Below are 22,778 nucleotides of genomic sequence, written 5' to 3' on the forward strand. Positions count from 1 at the left end.
ACGTAGTGGTCTTATTTTGAAACTCTCGAGTAATGCTCATATCAGTCCACGACCCCCTCACTATTGTTTCCGGTTGACAGTGGTGAGGGATTAACATACCTATTATTACATAGATCTTTTCAAGCTTGATAATTTAAAACGGTTCATACTTTGTTACAGCCCGTTAGTGCTACAATTCTTTTGCGTTGTCTTTTCTCTACTGTGTCCTCATGCCTGACGCCGAGATCGCTCAGCATAGTAGAACGGCCATCCGTAATCATATGCAGACGTATGGCGTCACTGTAGATAGCTTGGCAGTAGTTTTTGTGGTGAGTGCTGAAACATCATACCCATTTGAGCCTTTCTACTCATGGGTTACCTTTCCTGCGGTCAATGCGGATTCTGGTCTGTTTCACGTTTACACTCCCACGGCCATGCCTCTAAACCACACCCATATAGGACACTGGAGATTCCTATTTCAGCTTGGCAGCATCGAGTTTGGTTTAATGCGCCCTTCCTCAATCAGTAGCACCGCTTCGGTTGGGGCCTTTGTCTATTCCCGGGGCCACGTGGTCGGTTTTGGTCGGTTACACGCCGCATCCGCGTTACATGCAAGTCACTATTGATGAGTTGCGTGTGCTCTATACCTCTTTGGTTGTAGTGCACCGGGCTCTAGTGCAATACGTTTTCAGCAACGTTTAGGTAGGGTCCCCTTTATTTTGGAATAGCAGGTGGATGTGGTTCGCTGGGCTTCGGCAGAACTTTCCATTAGGACTGAGGCACGTGATAGAGAAGGGAGAGGTAGACTATCACATATTTTAATGCGCTCCCTGACTCCTGCACTACATGCGTGCAGCGCCAATTCTATTTTAAAACTTTAATCGCATTTGCGCTTTTTTTGGCATTTATATTTCCCTGATGTGTTTTTACCTGTGTATGCCTGCCCACAGACTTGCATTTTAAATTGGGCCCCTCACCGCTTGTAGAGCGGAGTCCTTTCGTGTTTCTCCTCACATACCGGCGACGCTTGGCCGCCATATTGGAGGTGCTGGCTCGCCACTTCAAGCAGCGCTCTAGTCTCCGTTTGGAGAACAGGTGAGGCTGTATTTAAGGCGAGCCTCGAGAGCATCTCGACCTTAGGAAAGACTATCACATATTTTAATGCGCTCCCTGACTCCTGCACTACATGCGTGCAGCGCCAATTCTATTTTAAAACTTTAATCGCATTTGCGCTTTTTGTGGCATTTATATTTCCCTGATGTGTTTTTACCTGTGTATGCCTGCCCACAGACTTGCATTTTAAATTGGGCCCCTCACCGCTTGTAGAGCGGAGTCCTTTCGTGTTTCTCCTCACATACCGGCGACGCTTGGCCGCCATATTGGGGGTGCTGGCTCTCAGCGCGCCACTTCAAGCAGCGCTCTAGTCTCCGTTTGGAGAACAGGTGAGGCTGTATTTAAAGTTCACCTTTGTCGCGCAGCGGTGACGCGCAGCGGTAGCACCTGACTCGCGCCTGACTCGCGCCTGAGTCGAGCCAGAGTCTGCCCGTCTGCGCCCGTCAGCGCTAAGGAAGTGCGGCGGGCGGCGGTAAACTCCCTTCGTCGTGATGCCCTCCCCTATCATCAGATACGCTAGCGCCGATCTACTGGCCATACGGGATAAGCTTTCCATATGTCCTCTTCCGCTTGTCGCGCAGCTTAGAGGTCCTTATCGGTGCACTCATTGTTGTTGGTGCTTGCCCCCTCCATCTCGCATCGGTTCTATAGATTCATCAGACCGTAGGTCTAATGTGTCTAGGGCGAATACTGTCAGTCTATTCAGCCTTAATGTCCGATCTCTGGTCAAGCATCAGGCGGAGATCTTTGATATCGGGACCAAAGACTCCCCGGATGTGTTTTTTATCACCGAGACCTGGCTTCAGGACGTGGATACTGCCATCTTAAACCTTGCTTTCCCGCCTGATTATACCGTGTTCACTCTCAACCGCGGTTCGAGAGGGGGTGGCATTGCGATGGCAGTGAAACGTCGTTTTGCCTGCGAATGGAAAGAACTAAAACTCCCGGACTGTGAGTGTGCCCGTTTTAGAATCTCCTTTTCCCATTGTTATAGTCTTTCAGGTCTCCTTATATACCGGCCTCCGGGCTGCGATGCCGCCTTTAGGGCCGCTCTCCCGGATGTCATAAGCATAGAAGCCATGGGCTGCGCGAATTTTAATGTGGTAGGCGATCTCAACCTACATTTTGATTGTATATCCCAGCCTGCTATTAAGAGCTGCCTTGCCGATTTGGAAGCTTTGCAGCTCTTACAAAGAGTAATGACCCCCACCCATTCAGGTGGGCACATATTGGATCCGTTCTTTACCACCTTAGAGGACATAACTATGTGCCCACCGGTCCAGTTGTTATGGACGGACCACATGTTGGTGAAGGCATCGATCGTGGTGACAGACCCTATTTTTGTGGCACAGAACAAAATCTCTTTTTCTCGCCAGTGGAGTAAATTGAAATTAGAAGACTTTCACTCCCTACTAGAAAAGACACCCTTACCTATCTCTTTGGACGTCGACTGTGGGTATAACCTATTCTGCGATTGGATTGGAACGGCCTTGGATTCTTTAATACCCCTGGTCCGTTCCAAGTGTCGTACTAAGACCCATAGCCCTTGGTATGATGAGACCTTGGTGTCTCTTAAAAGAGAGTGTAGGCAAGCAGAAAGGCAATGGAGGAAAGCCTATGATCCTGCACGAAAAACTCATTACCACACTCTATCTAAGGCCTATCATAGAGCGGTTTGTCGGACGCGTGCCGCTTACTATGCGCAGGAATTTCAGAATAGTTCTAACCCCTCTAAACTAATCTTTAAGGTCCTAAAAGACTTGACGACCAAGAGGGCTCCTGCAGCAGAAATTTGCACGGACCATCATTGTGAGAGCCTGGCCTCCTTTTTTGTTCACAAGGTGCAAGCAATTTATCGCACCTTCCCTACAACCGCGCACCACTTGGACCCTGATGTCATCCCAAGGGGAACTGCCACGATACTGGATAATCTGGCTTCCCTCTCTGAGGAGGACTTTGATCTTTTGAGTCATAAAATTAAATCGGGGTCTCCTGCAGACCCGCTTTTGCCGACTCAGTTTAAAAATATGCAGGCAATCTGTCGTTTACCTTTGTTGGCCCTGATTAACAAGTCTTTGACCTCTGGAATGGTGCCCACCAAGTGGAAGCAAGCGGTAGTCACACCAATTTTAAAAAAGCCTACCCTAGATCCTAAGAAACCCGAGAATTATCGCCCCATCTCACTGCTGCCGTGGCCTGCTAAAGTTACCGAAGCCCACGTGAATAGGATCCTGGCCGACCATCTCGCCAAAGCTAACATCTTGGATCCCACGCAAAACGGATTTCGTACAGGCCACAGTACAGAGACCGTCTTACTATATATGGTAGAACATCTGCGCTCTGTACTGGACACCGGACGAACAGCGGCACTCCTGTTGCTCGATCTGAGTGCCGCCTTCGATACGGTGTCCCATGAGACCTTGTTGCGGCGGTTAGAGGATGCTGGGATCGGGGGCATGGCTCTAGGGTGGTTCCGCTCCTTCCTTTCCAACAGATCTTTCCAGGTTGCGATACCACCTGGTAAATCCACCTCGCACCCGCTCACTACGGGTGTTCCACAGGGATCATCACTGAGCCCCACTCTTTTTAATTTATATGTGAGTCCGCTGGCTGCGGTAGTCAAACGCTGGGGCCTGACAATGGTGTCCTATGCGGATGACACGCAGCTGGCGGTCACACTAAGTGAGGACTCAGCTGTGGACGCCTTTAATTTCCGTGAGGGGTTGCGTGCGGTGGCCAATTGGATGAACCAAAATTGCCTCCAATTGAACACAAAGAAGACCGAGGTGATGGTGGTTGGGAAGCAACCTGGATGGTGGAGCGACAATTGGTGGCCCCCCGAACTAGGAATGATTCCAGCACCCGTCATGGAGATAAAAAATCTCGGGGTATGGCTAGACACCACACTGAGTTTTACCTGCCAAACTAAGAGGGTAGCTGCCTCTTGTTTTGGTATAATCAGGGGCATCAGGCCGGTGCTCAAGTTTTTCGATGCCCCTACTAGACAGCTCGTGGTTCAGGCCTCTGTGCTGTCTAGGATAGATTATGCCAGTGCCCTCCTAGCAGGTACGAACAAGGCAGAACTCTTGCGGCTGCAACGAGTGCAGAATGCCGCCGCAAGAGCGGTACTAGGGTTGCCTAAACGTTGTTCAGCATCCAAAGCATTGCAATCACTCCATTGGTTGCCTGTGGCTCGTCGGATCGAGTTTAAGGTGCTTTGCCTAGCTTTTAAAATCTTGAAAGGTACGGCTCCACCTATTCTGATGAACTTACTGACCCCTTACGTTCCCTCTCGATCCTTGAGGTCGATGGGGCAGAATTTGTCTGTTGTCCCTCGCTTTCTGCTGAGCAGGATGGGCGGCCGCTCATTCCGAGTAGTGGCGGCGAAATTGTGGAACGCACTTCCCAGTGAAATTCGAGCTATGGAGGACTTACTCCTATTTAGACGCGCCATTAAAACTTTTCTTTTTAACTAATTCTTCTGGATTCAGGTGCGCTCTGTGATGTTGTGTTGACCTTTCTTTGGCGCCAGGACGCCCCTTTGCTGGGGTAGCTGTGCGCGGCACAAAAACTAATAACATAACATAACATAACATAACCTCATGGAGCCGTGGGTGGGTTACATTGATGAACTGAATGATCAGTTGTCCCCTAGTGATTCACATCTTTTGGTTTGAATGAGTGTACCCAAGTAATGACTGAACTTCTAGAAACTGTCACATTGCATGCCTGTTGGTGCAGGATGGTGAGAGGGGGTAGCATGTGGGGGTGGCGATATCGGGCTTAGTTGTTTTGTATGATTTGATTTGATGTTTGAGTTCCCTTTTCATTCCTCATTGCCCTCCTATGCATATGTGACATCGTCTTTTGTATGATATTGTACATTCATATAACCATTCACATGTTAGGATGTCCAAGAGTATCTATTAGCACTGCTGTGTTGCATATTTCATTGGATATCATGTAATAACTGAAGTCAAGTTATTTAGATGTCTGCAAGTTTTCGTTTTAAATAAACTCAATAAAGAGATTTACAAAAAAAAGAATCAAATGAACACAGCCCAGAAATTTGCCTTGAATCCATTTCTCCTGGACTTATTTTGGGCACCCTGTCTTAGGTAAATGATTTACTGCCACCATCACCTTTACTATGACTTATAATCATCCTAGCAATTCTCATCTGACAGTGCAAGAATACCTGAATGAGGAGTCTCAGCAAATTCTCATGCAGAAGCTCCCATTGCTCCCAACTGAGCATTTTCTTCACCACTAAAAACACGTACATGTGTAAGTGCCTAGACTAGATGTGGTTAAGTTTTTAAGTAGAATGTGTGGGCCATAGCAATGTGGACCGTTACTCTCATTTTCTGCAGGTGAATAAAAATCCATTCTACATCTTCATGTCCACAACAAAGGATCCAAATGCACATCATTTTAAAATGCCCACTTGCACTGAAATTGATCTGAAATCAGTGCTTACTTTGTTAAAAAAAAGAAGTGCAGAGCGGATAATCTTCTTTGGAGCCTGGTGCTGGCACTGATTAATGCAGATGTAGATGAACACTAAGGTTGCTTAGTTTTGAATCCATTAGCATATATGACCCAGCACTCAAAAATTTTCAATATACCACAATATAATGTGTGATACTTATCAAAATGGAATCTCGATGAACACATCTTCACATAATTCCACGACTCATCAAGGTTGTTTTAAAAGGTTCTTCCTTCATTAACCTTCTTATTAGAAACTTCTTTCCTTTGTAGCCAACACGTTTCGTCCCACAAAGGCACTTCTTTGGGGCCACAAAATATGTACAACATAGACATGTTATAAAATAATCATACAAAATACAAAAAAGTACATAAACATAAAAATACAGAAACTGAGGCAAAAACACCACAGGAAAATTGCCCACACAATTTGAAAAAAACAATAAACATATTTCAATATTTTATTTGGAATTATGCGATAAAACCTCATATTCAACTATTTACAGACACCACAATGTGTCAATCAAAATAGATATTACCATCACCAAAAGCCTTTATGACTCTGTCAAAATGCTTCAAAGTGTACATTGAGAGTTCTGTTCATCCCAAACTTAAATATGCAAAAGGCCTAACAAACAAACTTCATATAGACACTTGATATTCATAGTGTATGCATACCTAGTTCCAGTTTATTTCTTGGCACAGTATCATAACACCCTTTTTTCCTTCCTATTAAACGTCCAGTCGGTGTTGTTTTTTAAGTCTCAACTCATATGGGAACACACCATTTACGATCTTAGAACAGAAGAAGATAAAGCTCACTGAATTAGTACATTTTGTTCACCCAATTCATCAACTTCAAAGAGTATAATTTAACTTAGTATGATAATGTTCCTCAGACTTAATTCACTTACTTCCACATAGTTGATTTGGTCTCTCCTCTATTAGAGGGAACTCAAAGAAGCATGTGTGCCAAGTTGTAATATAGTCAAAAGGACAGAACGCCCCACAATGATGAAAGTCTAGCAAAATTGTATCTCAAATCATAATAAACCCACACACAAATATAATTAAACTTCATATCAAAAAGCAAAGTTGCCATATTATAGTGAATGGTTCAATTTACGACGATTACAATAAACCGGATTCCTTCCATCATGCACAGCATTGCAATATAATGCCACACCCATGTCAAAATCCATGTCCCAGCATAATTATGTGTGCTCACAACAGCTTTCTTGCTAGTTGTTTATGGCATGTCCCAAAAAGTACAAAAGAGCCCATATTTCCAAAGACAGTTCAATACGCCATGTCAAATTGACCATCGTTGTCTTTATGTATAACACGCAGATAACAGGCTCTCAAAACTATCCAGAATAAACACTGTGGAAAAGTGGCTATTTTATACCTCATTGTTTTTCTTCATTAAAGATTATAACGTGCTTTATATTTTTTTACTGAATAACCCAAGAAGTATAATAGAAGAGAGCATATTTCTAAAACCATTTGAATATTCAGCCCTTCCATGCCCAATTGGCTTTAATTGGCCTCATGTAAGGCACGCAACTAACGGGCTCTTACAACCACCCGAGATGACCATTGTGGTACATAACTATCTTAAGCTTCATGGTTTATCTTCAGCGCTGGGCATTGTAAAAAATACCTAATATATGGTCCCTTTTCTGGTTCATAACCATTACATACTACAACGGAAGTAACAAGACTCCTGAGCACATTAATACGATTGTGACTGGGCTACCTGGCACATTAATACCATTGTGACAATGTGAGACTTCCCTACTGACTTGACCACCCATGCACATATCATATTAATAATTTCACGCAGAAGCCAACTCAGGAATAATATGGACCCCTTGCCTGTGAATAAGATGTGTTCATATTTAGTATCTCTGCAGCATTCACACACAGGGTGAAATGCCGCATCATCATGGGACGCCTTTAAGTAGGTGTTTCAGCTGCAAACACCCGGTGAAACAGACCATACATACAGAACAAAGTATGGTGGTCGCCATCTTTTGGCATGGAGAACATTATATTTATCCAATTCAAAATCACAGAATCCACAAATTCACTAGTTCAAGACAAGTGATCCATCGTTCAGAATGTTATTCCAAACTACATGAGAATCCTAAATAGCTAAACACTATTTATTTATATCCATTATTAACAGAGCAAACTGACCACCATTTAAGTTGCAAACATGTAGTTATGTAAGCCATGCTCATATGAAGGAAGAGGATGGTCGCCATCTTTTAACACCCAAATCAACATGCTTCCTTGATTCAAGAAAGCAAAATCAATACGTTTGCTTCTTCCTTCAAATAAATCATTATCCAAAATAATGGTCCAAATTATATCCAAATAGCCTCATAAGGATTAAAAAAATCGTAACCTTCATCTGTAATCTGTGTTACGTCCTTTGTCATTGGAACAAACCAGCCATCTTTTAGGTTGCAAGCAGATGGTTGTATAAGCCATGTGCACAAGATGGACCACAATGGTCTCCATGTTTTAACATGGAAATCAGCATGCTTGCTAAATTCATTAACGGAAAACTTACATGTTTGCTCATACAGACAAGTAAAAACTTATCCAAGAAAATATAAATTATATCCAAATGACAAAAGTCTCAAACGGATTAGAAAGGTTCATGCTTCTTTGAGTTCCCTCTGATAAAGGAAAGACCAAATCAGCTATTTTGAACTAAGAATCAGCCATCTATTGGCATACATTTGAGTACCTTTACATACTAAATGAAATTATACTCTTTAAAGTTGATGAATTTGGTGAACAGAATGTAAAAATGGAGTGAGTTATATAATCTTCTGTTCTAGGATCGTAAATGGTTTGTTCCACTACGAGTTGGGACTTATATAAGAAAATATAGACTGGACGTTTGATAAGAAAGAAAAGAGGATGCTATGAATCTGAGCCAAGAAAGAAAATGGAATACAGTTTACGTACACTATGAAAATCAAGGTTATTTATGAAGTTTGTTTGTTAGGCATTCTGCATATTTATTTACCTGATGAACAGAACTCACAATGCACAATATGAAGCATTTTGACAGAGTCATAAAGGGTTTTGGTGATGGTAATATCTCTTTTGATTGACACATATTGTGGTGTCTGAAAATAGTTTAATAGGAAGTTTTTGTGTGTAATTCCAAACAAAATTTTGGAATATGTGTATACTTATACAAATTGTCTGAGCAATGTTCCTGTGGTGTTTTTGCTTTTTTTACAAAAAAAAATTGTATTTATATGATTTTTTCTGTAATTTGTATGATGATTGTAAGTAGGGGTGGGCGGAGTTCGCAGAGTTGCACTGTGCGGAATTCTGTGGAGTTGCATAAAAACTCAGTGAAATTCCACGGAGTTCCGCTCTGCCTTAGTTTTATCATAAATGAATGGCTGGCCCTTGGCAAAAGTCAGGCTACCTTCCATTGGCGCCGCTCATGACAGATGCCTTGTTATTTTGATGTGATTAGAGCCATTGTTGTCACACTGAATGTGCACCCAGCATCACAGACTGTTTTTAGGGCTCGGGCCTAGCGTGCACTGCGCATGCAGTGTCGCGCAGCGAGAGTCCTTTTCCCGGCGTTTTGAAAATGGACCTATAAATTCCTCGCAGCTCGTGCACGTTATTTCTTAGGTCCATTTTCAATGGCCTTTCAGTGCGTATGTTTTTAAAACAGAACACGCAATAGGCCATGGGCGGTCGTGTAGCTCCGCCCATGGCCTAATGGTGGCTGTTACGCGCACCAGAGGCCATATATCTTCAATTATCTCGGCCGTCAAGGCCGCAGTAATTGAAGACATATGCTGGCAGTGGCGCGCGCGTGTGCACCGTTCGCCGTTTTTGTTACAATAAAGCATGGAGTTGTATGCAAAGACATTGGATTCAGTGTTTCCCCTTTGCAGTGCTGGGGGTCTAGGGGCCTAGCTTTGAGCCTGAAAGGTAGCTGATCCGGGTTTGCCAACCCTTCTACGCTGCCGCCTATGTGGTGTGTAGATGCTGCGCTGTGCCGGCCTGGGCATTCCTTCTTTGAAGGAGGGAGCAGGGGTTACCCTCGTGCAAGTGTCTCAAGTCTGCATGGCCTCACCACATGACAGAGAAACCCCCTCGCAGGCGAGGGCTTGCGACCACTTCCGGCACATTAATCTGCACTATGCTCGCAATGTGTGGGTGAACTGCACTCGATTGAAGAGGGAAGCCAAAGCGCAGCACTGTATCATTTGGTTTTGTGTTTTCTACCAGAAGGCATGTAAAAAATGTAAACGGAGTAATTCACGTTTTTAATGTCATTAGCAAGCCGCAGGAATACTGAGAAATACAGGGTGCTGTGTGTGCATGGAGAGGCGTGCCAGCGTGGACCACATGTTCATTGTTCGAAGCCGGGAAGTAAACTTTCTCTTATAAACACAGAAGGGATGCAACAAAACCAAGGAAAATAAGTCCTGCGGGGCCGCCGGCATCAAACCATCGCAGCATGGCTGCCACTTAGCCGGCATTTAATGAGAGCTCCTGAAGGTTTAATGAGCGTGTGGGGGCGGAGCGGCCGGCGCGTGCACGAGGGCCTTGCCGTCAGGCACTGAACGTGCCTGCCTGGCAGGGCTCCTCATATACAGCCGGATGCCCCTCACTTCTTCCACTTGGGGTATTATTTCATAGAGTTGGCCAGCCTGTTGCTGTTCTTGACATATGAGGAACTCTTGTTAGGGGTGAACTGCAGCTAAGCAAATGTAAGTATCTCATGATCGCTAAAGCTGAATCATGTTGGATGGGATGTGGGCCCGGAATATTCCAAAAGGAATCTCAAGTGGTCACACTATTGTTACCAGAGTATTGAAGACCAAAAAAACAACTGGTTAGTATGTATAGATGTTCTATACCCCAATCTATGTACCTTGATGATTTATACATCTTTCAGGTACGTAGGTGTTGAATTGAAATGGTAGCATGTCAATGCTTGACAGATCAACAGTTGAAATCAAATACATTGTTAAGGTTTGAGTGTTCTTACAGAAACTTAAATGATTTACTTCTCAAATCTCTAGTAATAAATACTATGCTCGGTGGACATCACTGCATGTTGAGCGTGAAACAGACACTATTGCAGAACCCTTCCACGCCCTATCCTACAGTTGTACAGCAGGATATTTCAGTCACCGAAACAGAAAGCAATCACCATCACCCACATGCCTGGTGGGGTGAAGAATATCTCTGTATCGGCTCAAACATGCTTTTCAAGAGTTGTGTATTGGTACATCAAGGCTCCTGCCTCGAAGTAGGATTGTGATACCACAAGGAGTAACAATACAGTAGTGCAGTGACTGTACTCCCCTACACTTGGGATTACCCATAGTGATTCATTACATTAAAGAAGTGAATGTCCTGTACCACAGTCGCGATTACACATGATAATCCATGGAATTTTAGTGCATGTGAGCAGTGTTTATCCTGCACTGCAGTAGAAATGAAGAACCCACAGTGTCCTAGTGTATTAGTGGAATGATTGACCTGTACCATGGTAGCACATTTGTTGATTTGCTATTACAATTTCTGCATTATAAACCAAGCTGATGAACAGTGGGGCAAGAGTGACAGCATGAGTGACAGCAGAGTGAGAGTGACAGCAGAGTGAGAGTGACAGCATGAGTGACAGAATGAGTGACAGTAGAGTGAGAGTGACTGCAGAGTGAGAGTGACTGCAGAGTGAGAGTGACAGTAGAGTGAGAGTGACATCATGAGTGACAGCAGAGTGAGAGTGCCAGCAGAGTGAGAGTGACAGCAGAGTGAGAGTGACAGCATGAGTGACAGCATGAGTGACAGCAGAGTGAGAGTGACTGCAGAGTGAGAGTGACTGCAGAGTGAGAGTGACAGTAGAGTGAGAGTGACAGCATGAGTGACAGCAGAGTGAGAGTGACAGCAGTGAGAGTGCCAGCAGAGTGAGAGTGACAGCATGAGTGACAGCATGAGTGACAGTAGAGTGAGAGTGACTGCAGAGTGAGAGTGACTGCAGAGTGAGAGTGACAGCAGAGTGAGAGTGACAGCATGAGTGACAGCATGAGTGACAGTAGAGTGAGAGTGACTGCAGAGTGAGAGTGACTGCAGAGTGAGAGTGACTGCAGAGTGAGAGTGACAGCATGAGTGAGCGTGACAAAATGAGTGAGAGTGACAGCATGAGCGACTGCAGAGTGAGAGTGACTGCAGAGTGAGAGTGACTGCAGAGTGAGAGTGACAGCATGAGTGAGAGTGACAGCATGACTGAGAGTGACAGCATGAGTGACTGCAGAGTGAGAGTGACTGCAGAATGAGAGTGACTGCAGAGTGACTGCAGAGTGAGAGTGACTGCAGAGTGAGAGTGACTGTAGAGTGAGAGTGACAGCATGAGAGTGACAGCATGAGTGACTGCAGAGTGAGAGTGACTGCAGAGTGAGAGTGACAGCATGAGTGACAGTAGAGTGAGAGTGACAGCATGAGTGACTGCAGAGTGAGAGTGACTGCAGAGTGAGTGACAGCATGAGTGACAGTAGAGTGAGAGTGACAGCATGAGTGACAGCAGAGTGAGAGTGACAGCATGAGTGAGAGTGACTGCAGAGTGAGAGTGACTGCAGAGTGAGAGTGACTGCAGAGTGAGAGAGACTCAGCAGTGTGACTGTTCAGAGAGAGCAGGGTATGCTTGTGCGCTTACACGGTGCACTGACACACAGGAGGTAAAACAAAGAGCAGCTGAACACGTGTCTTGGGAGCTTCATGGAGGCAGCCGGCCCTCTGTGAGGGGAGCAGCAAGGAGGGGACGCCCCAACCAATCAAGCGCAACTACTCACAACCTACTGTACGATTACAACACAGGCTAAAGGGCAGAGCTAGGTCTTTTTGCATTACGGAGGGTGAGCAGTGTATGAGTGTGTAGTGTGAGCAGTGTGTGAGTGTGTAGTGTGAGCAGTGTGTCAGTGTGCAGGGTGAGCAGTGTGTGAGCATGCAGGGTGAGCAGTGTGTGAGTATGCAGGGTTAACAGTGTGTGAGAGGCCAGGGTGAACATTGTGTGAATGTGTAAGGTGAGCAGTGTGTGAGTGTGCAGGGTGAACATTGTGTGAGTGTGTAGGGTAAGCAGTGTGGGAGTGTGCAGAGTGAGCATTGTGTGAGTGTGCAGGGTGAGCAGTGTGAGAGTGTGTAGGGTGAGCAGTGTGTGTGTGTGTGTGGAGGGTGAGCAGTGCGTGAGTGTGCAGGGTGAACAGGGTGTGAGTGTGCAGGGTGAGCAGTGTGTGAGTGTGCAGGGTGAGCAGTGTGTGTGTGCAGGGTGAACATTGTGTGAGTGTGTAGGGTGAGCAGTGTGTGAGTGAGTAGGGGCAGTGTGAGAGTGTGCACAGGGTACAAAAACTCGAACTAAGTCCACCACACACACACATACATAAGACCACACACATAAGACCACACACACACCACACACACACACACCACACACAAACACACACACTCTCACACCACACACTCACCACCACACACTCACCACCACCCACTCACCACCACACACACAACCACACACAACCACACACACACACCACCAGCCGTCAGTGCTCGCTTTCACCAAACACACACACACCACCAGCCATCAGTGCACACTTCACCAGGCACACACAACACCAGCTGTCAGTGCACGCTTTCACCAGGCACACACACCACCAGACGTCAGTGCACGCTTTCACCAGGCACACACACCACCAGCCGTCTGTGCACATTTTTTCAAGGCACACACACCACCAGCCGTCAGTGCACGCTTCCACCAGGCACACACACCTCCAGCCGGCAGTGCACGCTTCCACCAGGCACACACACCACCAGCCATCAGTGCAAAATTTCTACCGGCACACACACCACCAGCCATCAGTGCACACATCAATTGTTAATGCATCCACAATTAACTATTGTAGCAAACACAGTATGGTGCACTTTACTTTTAAACATATTCATCTAAAGTGCAGCATGCCACCATTGCTACAATTCCAATCCAACCCACATAATTTCACTACACACCGCATGCATACACTCCATAACACATGGCTAAAAGACATTGCCATGTACAATGCCATTAGCTCTAACTCAAATAAATCCGAGACCTATTGCATTTCCAATGCTTGTTTTGGGCTGGCCGCCAGCTGTCCCTCGAGGTCTGCTCAGACCCTCCCATTTCTTCATCATCCTCTGTCAAGCTGGAAAAAAAGCCCCACGCTTCTGAAAACAGCATGGGGGCCCATGGCTCAGCTGCAGCTATTTACCTAAATTCTGCTCACAGCAGCCCCCACAAGACTTTGTGTATTTTAAACTTTAGGTTTCTTCGGGGCTGCTCTGTGAAGGAAGGAGAGGCAACCAGCATATCTCCAGTCATGCCTCTCCTGTGAGGTGGAACCAGAAGCTAAGCTCTGAGTGGATGATGTTACTGTCATAATGGCTTTGTGGCTCGCAGTTCCACTCGCGGTCGGCAAAAAGGGAAGGGTGTGTCCTCCTACCCTGCAGGTACAGTGGGAAGAGGGGAGCACAGGCTGGAGCTTGGTTGCAGGTCTCTGAGGCTGTGCACTGGCCGCAAATTGAGCAGCAACAAAGTGGGTGTCTGGCAGGCAGATGCTTGGCTTCCGCTGGTAATCACTGGACTACTGTTACTCCCGAAAGATAACTGAAGCATCCTCTAGTGCGCTGTAATTCACAGTAAGTTCCAGTGTTTTGCTTTATTTTACTTATCAAAAACCTTTCCTCGACTATTTACACAGCGTCATCACCCTGGTGTGGTAACTTGGCTTTAAAAAATATGCAGCATCTTGGCAGATCTTTTTCAGTCAGTGCACTCAGTTGTAGTAATTGCAGCGGTTCCGATGCCTGTAATATGCAGGTTATCTGCTGTTTAACCTGGTGTCAATAGCTACCAGAAAACATGCAAGATTATTTTTTATGACGTGCCTCAGAGCCTGTTTGGAGACATTCAAAAAACATTTGAGGATGAACTATATAGTTCGCAGAGCAGGTGATGAAATACAGAGAGCCGGTAGTAATGTGGGGAGAGTTGAGGTGGTGAAGCTGCCACTTCCAGCCTCCAAGAGCAAGTGAGTGCACACTGCGAGCCACTACCGCCAGTATACACAGCACCTCCAACTACAGCCACCACCACCTCTACCCACCCCTAAAGAACTCACCATCAGCCTTCATTTTTGGAGGTTCACGGTGACTCCCTGCGAGGGGCGTGAAGGGTAGCGGTGAGCTGGGCAGGGTTGCTATGTGGGACAGGACGAGGCCATCTGCTCAGAGGGACTCAAGCACCTGGCCACTTCAGCAGCTGTCCTCATTCCCTGCTTCAGTCTGCAGGGGCCTTGATTCATGTCTAGGGGTGGGCAATGGGGACAAACTCCACAGCGTGACAGAATTGGAGTTTGTTGCCGAACGCCATGCTCCCAGCAGAGTGCGGAGTTTGAAAAACTCTGCTAACTCCTCTGGCAGAGCGGAGTTCGCCGCCCACCCCTAATTGTAAGACATGTTGTACATATTTTATAGCCCTGAAGAAGTACCTTTGTAGGACGAAACGCGGCCTTCATTTCTAACCCTTTTCCCAATCCTGCTCTCTGGGTCAGAGCCCTTACTTTTTGTTAAATTGAAAGAAGCATTGTCAAACCTAATTGGTCTGACTGTTGTTACAGAGATGCGTGTACAGACAATTTTATAAACACACACAGAGAACATGTGCAAAGGCACACATGACCTTACAGGCACACGCGCCCAAACACTAAAGATACAGACATGCACACATGCACAACCAGACACTATCCTAAAATTCATGACTTATTTTGTGGTATGTGCTTTACAAATACATTAACAACTCGAGTGTAGTCTATTATACAGGCCGGTTCATCTGCAAGATACATCTGCAAAGCAGGGTCAGCTAGTGAGCAAAAAGTAAGAAATGGGTGAGCATTGCTGGAAAACCACAGAATTATCCTCTTACTTTGAAAACTGAGAAACGTATTTTTTCGGAGCTACATAGGATACAAAATAAAATGGCAAATAGTTTCCTATACATCCCCATGAATGCTCATGAATCTGCTGTCCGAAAGGATGGCACTGAATCATTTTCAGGGTCAGCATGAAGAAGGACAGTAGTTTCAGGCAAGGGGATTTCCATGGAGAAAATATCTTCCCTTTGAAGTAAAAAGAAAACATTTCAGTTGAAAATGCACCTTTGTAATCGATTTTCTGATCAAAAATGTAATTTTGTTACATTTGCACATACAGAAATAGCGAACCACTTTATTACCCAAAAAGAAATAACTTCGTTCAAAATGTAGGATTAATCATAGAGGATTAAACTTTGAAACTTTGTTAATAAGTATTTGTGAATTAGAACCCTAGTAACTCAGTTGTCTGTTGATAACCACCCTCCTCTTGCTAAATGCACTCTCCCCCCCCCTCCTGGTTTTAAAAATCCTCTAAAGCAGCCAACAGGCAGTATAGCCACTATACAGAGGCAATAAATACAAAGTAGATGAAGTGTCCTAATATTTGTAAATCAATCAGTCTGCTGATCCAGAGCTGTGTAACACAGACTGGAATCTCAGCCGCAATCTAGCAGAAAGGAGGAACATGGTTATTTATTTATTTATTTATTTTAAAAGTTTTATATAGCGCTGGCTAGACCCGGAGGTATCAGAGCGCTTTACATGAGCATCAGATCATAGTTACATGTTACATCGTTACAAAGGTTACATAGTTCTTAGAGCATGGCGACATAGTTACTTGTAAGGTCGAGATAAACAATAAGCACAAATACGTAAGGGGAAAAGAAGGCAAGGTGAGAGATTCAGGGGGGGTTGGAGTAGGGGAAATAGACAGATAATGAAGGTGGGAAAGAGGAGGGGAGGGGAGGGTGAGAGTCACAGCGTTGGGAGAAGAGGGGAAGGGTGACGGGGACACAAACCGGTAGACGAGTCAAGGCAACGTCCAAAGTCCAGTAAGCTATGATCCCAGGGGAAGAGGTATCCCTTTCCTATCTCTATTACGAGAGGCTCCCTTTACGCAGTGGACTCTCTCAGAGAGGTCTCTGAGACTCCAAGGCCTACATACTGGATCTTTCCCCAAAAAGGGGAGAGGGAGTGCTTTGGCAAGGGGTGCCATACCATACCTCAAGTGTGAGTGGCTCCCTTGGCGCAGTGGACTCACTCAGCGGGTTCGCTGAGACTCCAGAGTATAAATATTGGATCTTTCCCCAACAAGGGGAGAAGGAGTGCTTAGTCAAAGGGCACACAGGACAGGAAAGAGTAGGAGCGGAGTGGGGGAAGGTTGCATGAGGTGCATAAGGTTTGAACAGAGGCACGTATCTCCTGCCTGGGGGCTGTATTGTTGGTACCATGTTTAGATAGATAAAGGTCCAGGGTGGGGGAAGGGGAATTGAGAGGAGGTGTATTGGGCAAAGAAAGAGAGGTAAATCAGATAGTCACGTGAGAAGTCAAGGGAGGGCAGTGTGTTGAAGCTGTGGAGGGAGAGACGTGGAAAGGGAGGAGTGGAAGGACGTGGTGTTGGGAAAGGGTAGGGGAGGATTCGGCAGAGGAGAAGAAAAAAGAGAGGGAATGTGGTCACACGATAATATGAGAGAAGGAGGCCAGAGACATGAGAATATGAGTCATGTAAATAGGTACGAAGGAAGCGGTAGTCAGACGGAGTTAGGAGGTAGTGGGAGGGACAGTAGTTGGGAGGTAGAATGCAAAAGTTATCGGACGTGCGTTAGATTTGTCAAACAATTTTGTAGGGCCAGCCGTAGACAATCAGCAATACTGCTTTACATAATTGCTTGTGAACAGAGTAAAAAATATAGACCTAAGCAAAAAGAGAGAATACAATTCCAAATCAATATATGAAGCATGGACCAGGGATCTCAAGGACAAGGTAAATAATAAAAGCAAGTAGGAAACAGGGTAGTCGGGATAGCAAAGGCAGAGGAGATTAGGCAATAGTAGCAAAAGAAAAGGGGGGGGTGATTGACACAGTCCAGCGAAGCAAACAATTACAGCACAGCTACGATTGGAGGGAGTTATAATAAAGCAATGTTGAAATAACCCTAGCAAAGCAAATAATCATAATAAACCATAATTGGTCTATTATGGACCAGCCCTCAGCAGGCAGCCAACAAGGGGCAACACAAGGAGGAAACTAGGGCTTGATATAGTGTGGGGTGGTTATGCACAAGGTAGGATGGTGGAGGAAATTCCACTAGTGACTTCCCTGGATATACACTCCCTCCAGGAATCCAAGGATGCTTTTTTGTATCTTTTTCCAGTTTAAGATAGAACAAACTCGACCTGGAGCGCCTTACATGAGCACCAGTTACATTACACAAGGAAGGACACATTTATCTTTGTTATGCACGGGGACAATAAGCGATTTGCTCAGTATCACAGGATGTTGGGCCGATGTCGAGACTCGAACCTGCTTCAAAGTCTCTAAACCAGAGCTTAGGCTTGAAATGTCCCTAATAAGATTCACTTGATAGAAGTAACCTTGAGGCAAACCTGTAATCAAATCATTAATCAAGCTGGGTATAGAAGAGCAAACAAGAAAGCAAGACGGACTGAAAAAAGAGTGACTCTGAAAGGGAGAGGTGCAGGGCCTCTTCTGTCTTTATATGCGTAGGCAATGCGAGGGATGCTTGGCAACTGCAAGAGAAGTAACCTGTAGGATGCAGAAATGGCAGACTGTAGCAGGTGAAGAAGCGTCCAGTGGGCGAGCAGACACAAATATGGCTGAAGGGAGGATGCAAAACAGCAGGCAGGCTCTGGATCACCACTGAGACAATATGTAGGCTGCAGTGGAGTAACAATGGAGACTTGGAAGTCAGGAATAAGGATAAATACGACATCCTGTACAGATGAAAAACTGTAGCAGAGTCTGGCAGAGAATAGGAAGTGAATCATTGCACAGCAGTGAAATGGAGTTAACCCCTTCCTTGCGATTCGTGCAAAAGGACCCTAGTCTAATACCTCTTCACCATGCACAAGGAGTGTGTTCACTTTAAACTCAGACAGGACTGGGTACAAAAATGCACAGGACACTTTGACACGTGCCACAACCACTTTATATTCTTTGCACTCCCCAAGACAATGGCAATGCAATGCCACCTCTTGTAGCCACTAGAGCCAAGCCCAACACACGTATTCTGTACCTAAAGCAAGGGTTCCCCGTCACAACTGGAGCTGGCTAGCTCCAAATGCAAACCTAGAGGATGCCACCACATCAAGCCCCTCAGGGATACCTGAAAAGTTATGAAAACAAGCGTTTTCAATGTAATCGGTCTCCCCTTTGCGACCTTATATGTATTTAGCTATGCAGCATATTAGCCTGGGTGCTAAAACATCCACTGTTCTTAAACATGGATGGAAAGTAAGCACCAAACTGTGTGAATCTCCGGGTATGGGATCACATGGAGAGAAATATAGCCTTTCAGTGGGAAATGGTATATAAATATAAAATATTTAAATCAGGGCCTTCTGTGGTCATATCACTGAAAATAAAAGATTTGCAAAAAAATATTATTGTCTACGGGTGCTTGTGGAAGACAATTTCTATGGACTGGAATCTAGAGAATGCTAAAGTGGTTCTGGTATTTTACTGTCTTCTGCTGGTCATTTTCTATCAAGACAGTTAAATAGAGGCAGTTGAACAGAACAAAAAAAGTCCCTAAGTGGAAGCAGACAAGTCCAAGGGCTGATCCCCAGAGCCCACAAAGTACATATACATATAAGTATATACTAACGAATATATAAAAGGTCTCGAATGCTCAGCCTAAAAATTAGTGATTAAGATGGGACAATGGAATCCTTTTTCATTTTCAAAATGAAAACAAGCACTGGCAGTGCAAATATGTCAAACATTATTGTGAAAACACATTTTACCAGCATTTATGAATGCCAGTGTTTGTGTGCATTAGCAGAGATGTTTTAAGGCAAAGTGGGCCATTACCCAGGACCCCCATTGTAAAGTGACTGGGGCATTTGAAATTCCTGTTATAATAACATTGCTCATAGAAAACTGTTTATTTTTCTCTTTTAAGAAACAAAAGCGGGTCCCAGTCCTGGGACCCTGAGACCTAGCTCAGTTCAGGTGTATGGTTATGTTAAATCATAATACCTTAAAGAAAGAAAAATTTCTTTCTAGTGTCCCCTCACTCACCGGGGTTTCCCCACGGTGACATGCTTCATCATTGGGGCCCACCAGTTCTCTACGAAAAGGGGCGTGCTGCGACTCACGGACTACGTAGGAGCACTTTAGTGTGAAATGACTATTTGTGGTGCAAAAAAGAATAATAAGTGGAGTGGGTGTATGTGAGTATTAAAAATACCATACTTAGTGGGCCTAACTGTTTTATTGAGCCCCTATGTAGGTATATTAAAAGTGGGGTTAATGTCACTGTAGGGCAACCTATAATGTGGTTGACTCAGTGATCAATATGGTCGACATGTTCCATGCTACCCCCTAGCATTTCTTCAGGACCATGCAGGGACCAGCCCTGCATATGCCACTCCTAAATCCCAATAGTGGGGATAGTGAATAAATCAAAAAGATAAAGCAATATTATTTGCATGCATTTCTAGTAAAATACATACTTTTGTTCCTCTCAATTGGTAGGTCCTGTAAAATAAAGCACATTGTTAATGACAGACCTTCCCCTCAGGGAGGTACACATAGTACATTGCCAGCCACTCTCATTCTGTGTGTATAAAGAATGATTTGCGCCATATTGGCGCGTGCAGGCTTTCTTTAGTCAAAAAACTTCGTGAACCTTGTTCGTGAATTCACACAAATAAACAAGACAGGACTTATTGTGATCAAAACATATAACAAACCCAACATATACAAAGTACACAGATTAAGAGAAACTCCAATAGTTACTTTTTAAAGTGAGAAATGACACTTCCTGGTCACTCTGGGGGGTCGATTTCACTTATGGGATACACTGCTGGAAGGACGAAGTACACATTGAAAAAAAAGGTCGTTATGTCGGAAATACCGCTTCCGTGAATAAACACGTTGTATTTTAAAGTGGCTTTTCCGTCGGAAACACAGATTTAGTACTTACATCCTGTATGGTGAAATCGCGTATTTCTACCTACTCAGTACACCTCCCCGGGACCGCATCTTGCCTTGTTCCCGCCAGGCGGTTGTATTTGTTTGTTCCGGTATTGGAAGAGGGAAGGTACGCCCTCAACCACTAGACCGGTCTAACTATGGCGGCCATCTTAGAAGTATGCCTCAACCCGCGGGTGCCCAGAAAGAGAGGAGGGTTTTGTTTATCTGGGGATTTCACCAATTCCGACTACGTCGGTTCGAGACTGGCCATAGTCTCGGTTATATCAATATGTTTTATATGTTATTAGCAGATTCACAGAAATTAAGTGAAAAATATCGCAACAAAATTAAATCGAGGCAAAGTTGAAATCATCGCTTGGTGTATAAAGTTTAGTTCAGTGCAGACCCGAGGTGTGTTATAATAGTTCCTCCGTCTGGTTACTTAGCCTCGTGTCAGTCAGGGGCATGTCTAATAGGTTTTTAGGAAAAACAAAATTTGGAAATAGAATTAATTGACGATTGCTAATCGTAATAAAAGGTATAACTGGTGTTGGTGGCATGCCGCTTGATAGTGAAAGATATATCAGACATATATTAAAGCGGCCAAAAAACTTGGCAAAGGGGTCTCATTTGGCTATGCTTCAGATTGGTATTGCACTTATTCTGTAGAATTGCAGATGGAGAAAAAAGCATAATCGTGAACCCTACATTATATAAATGCACCCCAGGGAATGTCATCGTTCAACCCGTGGGTGTCCGTACGTAATCTGTACACCCATCGTTGTTCGCGTTCATGTAGGAACCTCTCTTGGTTTTCTTTGGTTTTAGCTGTTTCCAATACCACCCACCTCATGTCATTGGGGGTGTGATTTGATTCGATGAAGTGATTTGTCATTCTTGTTGTAGTCCTTTTGCACCTGATGGTGCTGCGATGTTCCACTATCCTAGTGCTCACTTTGCGTGTAGTCATCCCGATGTAATGCAAATTGCAAGTGCATGTAATCATATACACTACTCCGCTGGTATTGCAATTTGACATTTGTCTCAATTCCCATTTGCTTCCATCGTTGAAGATCACATTTTTCGTGTTGGTTGTCAGATGGCAGACGCTGCAATTGTTGCATGCATAATGGCCAGTGGGTAGGGTTTGTTGTCTAGCAGGAGGTTGGTTGGATCTTGGACGTGTGTGGACCAAATGGTCTTTGAGGCTCTTGGCACGTCGATGGCTGAACATTGGGGTTGGTATGGTTAATTCTCCACTGTTTACAATAGGCCAATGTTTTTTCACTATTTTAGTGACTTGGTCTGATACCTTTGTGAACGTGGTAATACAGATTGGTCTCTGATTCTCATTTGTGTTCCTCATCTTAGGTTCCAACAGTGCATCCCTATGGTTATTGGATGCCCGTTTTTTTGCATTTCTTACTAACTTCTCTGGATAGTTGCGTTCATGCAATTTAACACTCAAGTCATCCGCCTGTTTTTTGTAATCATCTTTGCTCGAGCAATTTCTCCTCAACCTCAGAAACTGTCCGAATGGGAGGTTCTGTTTTAAATGCCTTGGATGAAAGCTGTCATACTTCAATAAACAATTCCGGGCTGTAGCCTTGAAGTGTGTTGTGGTCTTAAGATGTCCCTCTTCTGCTATAATGTTGAGATCCAGGAACACTAGTTGGAATCTACTGAGGGTTATAGTGAATTTTAGGAATGTGTCCTGTTGGTTCAGCCATTCAAAAAAAGAGTTTACTTCGTCTTCACTGCCATTCCATATTACTAGAACGTCGTCTATGTAACGTTTCCACAGTGTGATATGGTTTCGGTATGGGTTGTTGTCATGCAGTATTTTTGTTTTTTCGAGGTGATGAACGTAAAGGCCCGCCAGGCTCGGCGCAAATGTACTGCCCATACTCGTCCCATGTAGTTGACGGTACAATGTTTCTTCGAATCGAAAGAAATTTTCAGTGAGTGCCAAGCGGCAGCATTCAAGCACCACATGTCTTGGAGTTTTGTAATCCCACTGGCAGTCGAATAGAACTTCCTCAAGGATTTCCAGGGTTGAGGAAGTTCTA

This window comes from Lissotriton helveticus, chromosome 9 (assembly GCF_964261635.1).
Source record: "Lissotriton helveticus chromosome 9, aLisHel1.1, whole genome shotgun sequence".
In the NCBI taxonomy this organism is placed as follows: domain Eukaryota; kingdom Metazoa; phylum Chordata; class Amphibia; order Caudata; family Salamandridae; genus Lissotriton; species Lissotriton helveticus.